At 45.6% G+C, this 10,759-nt stretch overlaps 1 pseudogene; it reads left to right on the forward strand.

The window, feature by feature from the left end:
- Window positions 1-10,157: 10,157 nt before the first annotated feature.
- LOC123500670 lies at window positions 10,158-10,577 on the forward strand (annotated as a pseudogene).
- The last annotated feature ends 182 nt before the right edge of the window (window positions 10,578-10,759 follow it).

Consider the following 10,759-nt stretch of genomic DNA (forward strand, 5'->3'; position numbering starts at 1 on the left):
AAAACACAAACAAACATAAAGAAACAATTTAACAGCCATGAAATAGAACTTGAAATAATAACAAGAGAGAGCCAGGGATGGCCTGAAAACATCACACTGGGACAACTGATAAAAGGAATAGAAGATGGAACATATAAATTCACCTACAAAGAACCAACCATGGAATCTCACGAAGTGATAGGACTAATAAAAAAAGGTGATATAGTGTTGAAAGACTGCTTCACAATACTTGAAGACAGTATATTCAAGAAAATAAGAACAGGGCAGTGCAATGAAAGGTCTCCAGTTGCTAGACAAACACAAAAAAAAAAAAAAAAAACACAGTAACACAAAAAACACACACACACAAACAAAGTCACACAAACAACATGGTTCTAAGAAACATTAAGATAATACAACACAGCGTACTACACTGGAACAACAGACGAATATCACTCTCCAACACATACAGGATAATAGACCCAGAAATGATACTCATAAACAGCCACGGCATACAAGAAAACACACCAATGAAAATTCCTGGATACAGAGTACACACGAAAAATAGCCTCAATAATGCATCAGATGGCACAGCTATAGCAATAAAAAAAAAAAAAAAAAACATACAATATAAACTACTTGATGATTTCCTATCAGATCTACTTGCAGTAGAAATAAGTACCACCACAGGAAAAATATTAATTTCAACTTTATATCAACCACCATCAAGAACATATATACCCATACCCGACTTCACTAAATTGTTTAGACGTACCTGTCCAGTATACATGCTGGCTGACTTAAATGCAAATCACCCCAACTTAGGATACACTCACAGCAACAACAAAGGCAGACAAATCAACACTTTAATATAAAACAAACTAATACAACATGTAGCACCAGATTTTCCTACTTATTATACACACAGAAGAGGCACAACACCAGACATTATACTTACAAACCACCGCACATACCACAACACACATGCAGTAGAAGGACCCCTTACCACAAGCGATCACATTCCAATAATTTACTCAATAGCCACAGCCCCTATACTTATTCCAGCTCCACCAAGACCCAACTACAATAAAGCAAATTGGGAAACATTTAAAGGACATGTCACCAACACACTACACACAAACACACTACACGAAGAATCACTTGAAACAATAGACACTGCCACTGAAAACTGGCACCAGACAATAGAGCAAGCTATACAACAAGTCATACTCACTACTCGCTACAAACGCCTACCATCACCCAAACACACAGACACTACAAAACTACTTAAGACACTTTTTACAAAACTACAGACTTACTCACGTGCACACGGTTGGTCCTATCAGAATTACAGATACTACAAACAACTACAAACACTACTACACGAAGCTTTAATACAGGAAAATAGAAAAAACTGGTACAGATTAATAAATGAAGTTTCGAGCACTTACAGAGACCCTACAACATTCTGGAAGAAAATTAAACTACTGACAGGCAACAAAGAGAACGAACCCCACTACATTAAGAACAAACATAACAACAAAGTATACACCGACAGAGAAAAAGAGGAAATACACAGAGAATACTGACAAGGAATCTTTAGTGGAGAGGAAGATGGAGAGAAGATCACATGGAAAATGAGATTGTCTTACAAAACATCAGAAATAACATCCAGAGAACAATTCCCTACAATAACTCTGACATTTCCAGACTCAACACACAACACACTGACACGACAATAACTACAGAAGAAATAAAAAAAAAACATCATAAAACAGCTAAAAAGAACTAGTCCGGGGCGAAGTGGAATTAATAAAACAATCCTAACACACCTACCAGACACAGCAATAATTAGACTAACAGAAATATTCAACAGCACTATCTCAGCAGGCTATTTTCCCGACAAGTGGAAAAACGGAATCATCAGACTAATCCCTAAACAAAATAAATCCCCTCAACAGGCTCAAAATTACAGACCAATAACGCTATTAGAAGTACCAGGCAAAATCCTTGAGCGAGTGATAAATACAAGGCTAAAAACACACCTAGAAAATAATAACTTATATAACACTTACCAGTTCGGTTTTCGTAGTAATAGAGTCAACACACAAGCACTAGCAGTCATCACAGAACAAATAGCACACAATAAATCAGATAAAGGCCAGTGCCAAGTCATCCTCAGAGACATAGCTAAAGCTTTTGATCAAGTCTGGCACCTCGGTCTTAAGCATAAAATCCTACAACTACAACTCCCTATTACAATAGAAAATTTTTTATGCGACTTTTTAACTGATCGCACAGCATCCATTAAAGTTAATAATTACATTGGTCCTACATTTAATTTAAACTGCGGCGTACCACAAGGGAGTGTTCTGTCACCAACACTCTTCACAATTTACACCAATGATATTCAACACCCCATACAAACCCTTAACATCAGTTTCGCAGACGACATAACACAAATAATTGGCTACCCAGGGAGGTCCAAGAACATGCTCAATATAAAAACAGAGAGAGCAATAACAGCAATTAATAACTACGAAAGAAACTGGAAAAAAAAACCAATGTTAATAAATTCACCCCTCTGCACCTTAGAGCAAAATTTACCTTTCCACTCATCATTAACGAAGAAGAAATTGAATTTAAAAGTACCGGCAAATGTCTTGGTCTAACCATAACTACAGGTGGCTACTACAAACATATACAGGAGCGTAAAATATAGCAATTGCATCACTACAAAAAACTCTACAAGCTACACAACATGCCAGAGAAAATAAAAATACACTTAGTTAAAGCACTAATACTATCAATACTTAATTACCCTCCATTCCCTATACACACAATGAGCAATAACCAAATTAGCAAACTTCAAAAAGTTCAAAACAAAGCACTAAGATTTGCCACAAACTAGAAACACCCTTACACCATGACAACAGAACAAATACACATACACACCAAAACAACACCTCTCAATATACGTCTACACTACAGAGCAAAGACAATTTTGGAAAAAAATGAAGAGTTGAACCTACCAATCTATCAAAGCCTAAAAGACAACTCAGATCAAATAGTAAAATACCACCGTGATTTCCCTAGCAGCCTACAGGCGTGCAAAACAACACCCACACCAATCTATTAACAAATCGAAAAATAAGGAAACATACTCACCTTAAAACACTTACCTTTACTCACTGTATTCCTGAAGATGGCCAAATACAAAAACTCAGCACACACGGGGCATCTGAAAAGGAAAGAATATTATGTAACTCCAACACACTAAACAAACACACACACACACATGCTTCACACGGGACTCGTAGCTGGGCTCCTCTCTCCCCACTCTGCGCCCTGAGTCGGCGGCAAGGCGGTATGCCACGCCGGAGTTCACTACACCGTACCTCATAGCCGAGGGGTACTGGCCACTGGTAGGGCTTGCTGGCCCCCAGCTAGCGGTAGATGGGGAGGGGGTTGCATCTCATCCTGAGTCGCCGACACCCGGGGACCTACCTGTAGGGGGTAAGAGTTGTGTAGTGTCGACGAGGGAGTAGTGGTAGAGTCTCTCTCGACTCGCCTACGGTGTAACAGGGAGTACAGTCGCGGCCCGCGCCATCACATGAAGCCAGCACACATAACACAAACATTCTCACAAACACATAATAAACATAAATGTATAAATTGATATGATGATATGATCAAAATGAATAAAAATAAATTACAAAACAAACATGCGGGGAGCTATACCACAGTATAACATCAATTAAGTAAAATAGCAAGGTGGACAGCCCACCATCTTTAATCTTATACTTCTTTCATTATTTCTCACTATCCTCTTGAACTCATATTATTCTTCCTTCACCCATCTTTTCTATAAATATAGAATAGAGCTCATCATTCTTGCAACAGCACCAGCGAGAAGAGAACCTCCTTCCAACGCCAACTTCAGGAGAGCAGTACAGCAGCAGCAGCAAAACCTCTCTTACAGGAGGTCCATATTATAGACACTACGCTGGCTTTCAGCGTTTTTCCCTGCCCCTCGGCCCCTCTCGCTTCTAGGGCATCTCACATACGAGTTTCCCGTACGGAATATCAGATTGGGACAGACCCTGTGACCGCGGAAACCGGTGTGATTTGCCATAGAGGTGGGCTGTTCGGCCTTCCCTCTGTCTCTCCTCTTTAACCTTTTCCTTTTTTCACCGCCTCTGGGTGAAGGGGCTGGGGGACCTAAAAGCCCTCAGAACTCCTGAAGCAGGGGCAGCCTGCGATGCGCTGAGGAAGCCCGTGATCGCACGGGTCCAGCCTCAGTTGCGGGGCCAGGTTAAGGCAATTTAGCTCTTCAGGAGGGCCTTCAATAACCTCCCTAGGTTTTAGCGCTTACGCAGGGCGGGACTGTTGCGACGGTTGTTAGCAACCGGGCAGTCGGCTAGCAACCGCCACCTGCAAGGCAGGGCACCTATAAGCTTTGATTGTCGTGCGGCAAGCACGGCAAAACAAGATCAAGAACATGGTACACAAGAAGCAAGCAGATACAACGAAGAAGCTCTCCGCCACAGCATCACTAGTACCGGTCATACCACGTCGTTCTATGAGCTTGGATCGCTACAAAAGAAGTCTGGAAGACGTCGAGGAAGATCCACGTGGACCCCATGCAAGACCAGACACTCATCAAGCAAGAACAAGGAACCAGAACAACAAACCCTCAACATGGAAATACAAACTATGGAAAACACCCAGGAAAACACCCAGCCCTCGGCCAACACGGAAGGATGGCAGCTTGTAAAGAATGCCAAGAAAAAGAAAACTCCTGCACCCACCTCTCCTCCAACGACCAACCAGACAGCAGCAATGGACAACAGTGGAACACCCAAAATATTAGTTTCCCCAACAGAGGGATTCGACTCTCCCATAGATGTGGCAGAAGCCATAGAGGAAATCTTGAATCTCCCAACAAAAATGAGAATGAAGTTTCTTCATTCAGGCCAGGTACTGATCTCTCCACCAGACCTAGAAACCTACCACAGAATACTGGCCATAGAGGAAGTGCAAGGGAAGCCCATCCACCTAAAATCATCCTCTCAGGGCACGAACATGGGAATTCTACTCAAATACCCCCTCCTGATGCCACTATCTGTTGTCCTGAAACACCCCATGATCCTGACGGCAAACAGATGCACAACAAGGACAGGCGAACCGACAAGACAAGTCGAAATAACGATTCAAGGACAACTACCAGGGATGATAGACCTGGGGAGATGGGGTGTTTTCTACACCAGACCCTACGGCAAGGAGCCCCTCAGGTGCTTCCGTTGCCAGCGATATGGCCACCACAGAGCAAACTGCACCCTGCCACCGAGATGCGGAATCTGCTCCGAACAACACAACACGGAATCCTGCATAACAAAACACAAGGAGGGGCAGACAACTACTGCGAAATGTCCCAACTGCAAAGAAGCACACCACGCCTGGAACCGGAGCTGCGCTACGAGAAGGGAACTTGTCGAGGTGCAAAAGCAGACTCAACAGAAATGGATGGAGACTCACCAGGCGACAAACAACCGCCACGAGCACACAGAACAGCCAGCACATGCAGCAACTTCCACCTGGGGCAACACAAACAGCCAAATCAATCAAAACACAGTTCTACCAACCGAACAGAAGGAAAACTTTCCCACACTAGGAGAGGCGGCAGCACTGCCGAGGGATCACACCCGTCCCCGCCGCAGGATAGCAGTTCCAAGCCCTCCAGCTCAGCAAACACAAGAAGCAAAACAAGCAGAACAACCAACCCAAGAGGAACAGCAAATCACACTGACAACAGGACTCCTCAAGGATCTTTTCAAAGCATTTGCACAAAAATTAACACAAGTGATGGAGAAACCATTACCAACGCAAACCCTGGACAGCATGACAGAAGATGTGTTACAAATCCTACAGACCCCCCACAGCGTCGCACCCTCGACTCAAGCAACGAACAGCGCAACGGCCACGGACTCACCAGTGACACACAATGCAGCACGCCGCCCTTCACCGAAAACAACACTGACCACCCTTCCTCCGGGCACAACACCAGCGACGGCGAAGATAGAGCAAGAGAAACGAGCGCTCGGACTCAAGTCAACATCAACTCCCTGGCAGGAACCCTCAACATCCTACAATGGAACATCTGCGAAATTAGGGGAAAATACCACCTCCTAATGGCAGACGCTCGCGACCAGTGCAGGGACATAATTCTCCTCCAGGAAACCCTCCTCCCTGAGGAATCAACTCTCCACTTCAAAGGCTATCAGGCCTACCATCTGGCAGCCGTCCCGGAGGTAACACAAGGCTGCACCATCCTGGTGAGGTCCAGCATCCCGAGCAGAAGGATTCAAAGGCCCATTCTCTGTGGAGAGAGGGTTGAAGTTCTTGCAGTGGCCGTTACGCTCAAAACAATTGAACTACAGATATACAATATCTACAATTCACCCAACAAGAGAACTGAACTTGACATGAATGAAGTCCTCTCTCAATGTGCCACCTCCCCCACACTAATAGCAGGGGACTTCAACGCATCCCACGAAATCATAGGATCAGGAAGAAGGAACAAAATGGTATCCGAATAGCTGAGGCTATGAATAACGTTCCAGAGGCCCGCCTACTAAATACAGCAGAACCGACGCACATAGCTGGGGGAATACTTGACCTAACCTTCGTCTCCAGCGACATCGCACACGAGGCAACATGGGAGACCCACCCTTATTTGGCTAGTGACCACTATGCAATATGCACCACTCTAGGAATCCACAAGCTTGAACAGCCTACACATAACCCGAGATGGAAGACCAAGAATGCCAACTGGCCACTCTTCAGGACGGCTCTTTCAAACCACTTACAGGAAAACCCGCGGCCCGACACTCTCGATCAACTAGAAGCGAGATTGGCTTCTGCCTTTCACACAGCAGCCAATCAAAGCATTCCCATGACCAGACAAGCCAAACACCAATACACAGATTGGTGGTACTATGACGACAATGTCAAAGAATACAAACATCGAATAAACCAGGCTAAAAAACTACACAAACGCCACAACACAGAAACGACAAGATCCTTACTCAGAGCAGCTCTAAGAACTGCCAAGAAAGGGACAAAGAGGATTAAAGACAAAAAGTGGTTCGACTGGTGCTCCACATTAAATCCACACACCAACATCAGCGCTATGTGGAATCAAATACGAAAAATCAGCGGGGACTCCTCAAGTCCACGGGCAGTCCATCCAGACCCAACTGCAGAAGCGAACAGACTCTGTGATGGCTTCTCACAACGCAGCAGCACAACACAACTCCCGCCACAAACAATACAGAAACAAGAAGAGCTCCGCCCATTGAGACAAAACGCTATACAACAAGCCTGCCGCACAGCAACACCAACAGACACACCCTTCACACTAAAAGAATTAAAAGACACAGTAAAACCGAGAAAAGACACAGCAGCAGGAGTAGACAAGATCAACTACTCCATGATAAGAGAAGCAGGGGATGAAGCCCACGGAGAGCTCCTCCACCTAATCAACATGTCATACGCTCAGGGCAAACTACCGACCTCGTGGAAGGAAGCGGTTATCATACCAATTCCAAAGCCACGAGAAAACAACAAGTTCAGACCGATTTCCCTCTTGAGCTGCCTGGGGAAGACAGCGGAAAAAATGGTACTGAACCGGCTACATTGGCAGGTGGGGGCGCTCCACCCGCACACCTACGCCTATACAAAAAATAAAGGAACTAAGGACTGCATCCTGAACATGCTCACGACCATTAAAGGAAGAACGGCAGTAGTGGTCTTCATGGACCTCGAGAAAGCTTTCGAGATGGCCAACAAGGAAGCCATCTTAGAGAGTTTAACTAAGAAAGGCGTGGCAGGAAAACTCTTGCTATGGACGAAGGATTTCCTGACAAACCGAATAGCAAGGGTATCATTTCAAGGGCGAGTGTCAGACACAAGAAGCTTTGAAAACGGTACCCCACAGGGGAGCATCCTCAGCCCCTTCCTGTTCAACGTTCTAGCTGAAAACTTGATCACGTTGAGACTGGGGACAGACACCAAGGTACTTTGCTACGCTGACGACATAGCCATCATATCCACAGGAGCATGGGCAATGAAGAAAGCCCAGAAAGCTTTAAACTCAGTCGTCAACAAATGCAGGGATATAGGCCTCAAAATAAATACGGACAAGACACGAGCCACCTTCTTCGGAGGAAATCACCCGCCACATCCTCTCCTAATCAACGAGACAGCTGTAACCTGGACACACAGTCACACCTACCTTGGAATCAATTTCGACAACAAACTCTGCTTTAAGTCCCACATAATGTCTATCAAAAACAGAGCAGAGGCACGCCTCAAGGTCATGAGAGCAATCACGAGACCTAACCGGGGAGCCTCACAGTGCTACGTATGTTTTACATGCAGGCAATAAGAGCCATCTTCGAATATGCCGCACCCTGCATCACAACGGCAAGCAGCTCCAAGATACAAAGCCTCAAAGTAATACAAAACAAGGCACTACGGCTGATATTGGGAGCCCCACCGTGGACGAGAGTATGTACCATGCAGCTAGAGGCCAATCTCCCCCCTCTGCGCAACAGATTACAAGCTATGAGCACGACACATCTCATCAAATACATGAGAAAAGAAAACTCAAACCTCCACGTAAGAGTTATGCAAAGCCTGAACCAGGACCCACAGCTTTTCCTCAAGAGGACGTGGGCAAGCCAAGCAGCGGATGGGATCAGAGAACTAGGCGTCCAAAACACCTTTGAGAAATTTGAGATGGATCCTCCAGCAGTGACTTTCACCACCTATCCACCATGGCAAGAAAATGCCATCACCACCACAACACACAAACTCAAGAAAGCAAAGAAACAGCTCAACAACCAAGAATTACAGGAAAACGCAACAGCAGCTCTCCAGACACCCCAAAGAGAAGACAGCAGCGAATATTTTACTGACGGCTCTGTTGAAGCACAATCCGGCAGAGCAGCAGCAGCTTTCATATGCGACACAGGGACTCCCACGCGGTACAGACTCAACAACGGGGCCAGCATCCTACAGGCAGAACTCGTGGCCATAGGAGGAGCTCTAAGGCATGCTCAGGAACGGGGAAGGTCTGCACTCATCCACACTGACTCACTGGCAGCACTGCAAACTCTCAAGAAATGCCAGATAACAGATAACGTGGGACTGGTCACTGGCATCTGGGCCACGGCACAAGAAATGCAGAGGAGAGGCCTGAAGGCACATATCAACTGGGTGCCAAGTCACGTTGGCATCCCAGGCAACGAGAGAGCGGACGCAGAAGCAGGACGAGCCCTCCGGATAAACACCATCACCACATCTGTGCCAACCAGTTTGAGCACACAGGCATCCGAATTCAAGAAAGCCAGCCGAAGAAAAGCAGAACGATCACTTGAACGCTGGACACAAGATAACTCTCCAACTGCTTCCTGGTACAACACCACTAGGGAGAACAACACACCACTACCTATGCACACCAACAGGAAAACACAAACAAACATACACAGACTCAGACTCGGTTACTACTGCAGGGCCGAGATCTTCAATGAGCTTCCAGGTACATGTGAGCACTGCAACACAGACACATTTGCACCACTAGAACATTACCTAAAACACTGCACAAAAACAAGAAACTACCTACATAGAAGAAACAGAACGGCGGCAGAGGTTGTCCAACACACTCCTCACCAAATCCTAGAGGAAATGGTGAAAGTCTTCCCACCACCAAGATAAACTTGGGAAATAAGCTCTGAACAGGCGGTATGGTGTATCTAACACAGGCTATACGCATGTGAGTTAGACTCCCTACCGTCTAGGAGAATATTCCCATCGACGTCACCTCCCTTCAAACTTCGAGACCACCACGACTAAAAGGCACGAAAACAAACAACACTTACCACATTATCCAAAGCAGGAGCTAAATCCGAACTGACACTGAGGTGTATCTAACACACAGCTATATGCTGGTAAGTTAGACTCCCCACTGCCTAGGAACAAGCTCCTGCAACAAAGATAACACTTACAAAGAAAACACTTGTGGGCGAGCCATAAAAGGCAACATGCCCAGGCTATCCTCTTGGATGGCAATCTCAAAAAAAAAAAAAAAAAAAAAAAATGTGAGTCACACTCGTGAGCGAGACGTCGTATCACTACTACTACTACTACTACTCGCAGCAGCGCCTCATCATCTGTCACCATGACTGGCCGCGGCAAGGGAGGCAAGGGACTTGGAAAGGGAGGAGCCAAGCGTCACCGTAAGGTTTTGCGTGACAACATCCAGGGCATCACCAAGCCCGCTATCCGTCGGTTGGCTCGCCGAGGCGGCGTCAAGCGCATCTCCGGTCTCATCTACGAGGAGACTCGTGGGTGCTAAAGGTGTTCCTCGAGAACGTCATCAGGGATGCCGTCACCTACACCGAGCACGCCAAGCGCAAGACCGTCACTGCCATGGACGTCGTCTACGCCCTCAAGCGTCAGGGACGTACCCTCTACGGATTTGGCGGTTAAATCTGGTGTCTGGAATTTGGTGTCAACAACAGCAACTGCAAAAACACCATAAGAAAAGAGTCAACATATCCCGGACCTTTTATAGGTCCACACAAATGAAGAGAAGGAAAAAGTTATAGACTAACACTACTAGGACTATGGTTGTTCCAAGTAAAAGTGTTGTCCCTACTCTTTACGTCATTATTACAATTTGTGTGTGTGTTTTTTTTTTTTTTTTTTCCTTTTC

This window comes from Portunus trituberculatus, unplaced genomic scaffold, assembly GCF_017591435.1.
Source record: "Portunus trituberculatus isolate SZX2019 unplaced genomic scaffold, ASM1759143v1 PGA_scaffold_465__1_contigs__length_105797, whole genome shotgun sequence".
In the NCBI taxonomy this organism is placed as follows: domain Eukaryota; kingdom Metazoa; phylum Arthropoda; class Malacostraca; order Decapoda; family Portunidae; genus Portunus; species Portunus trituberculatus.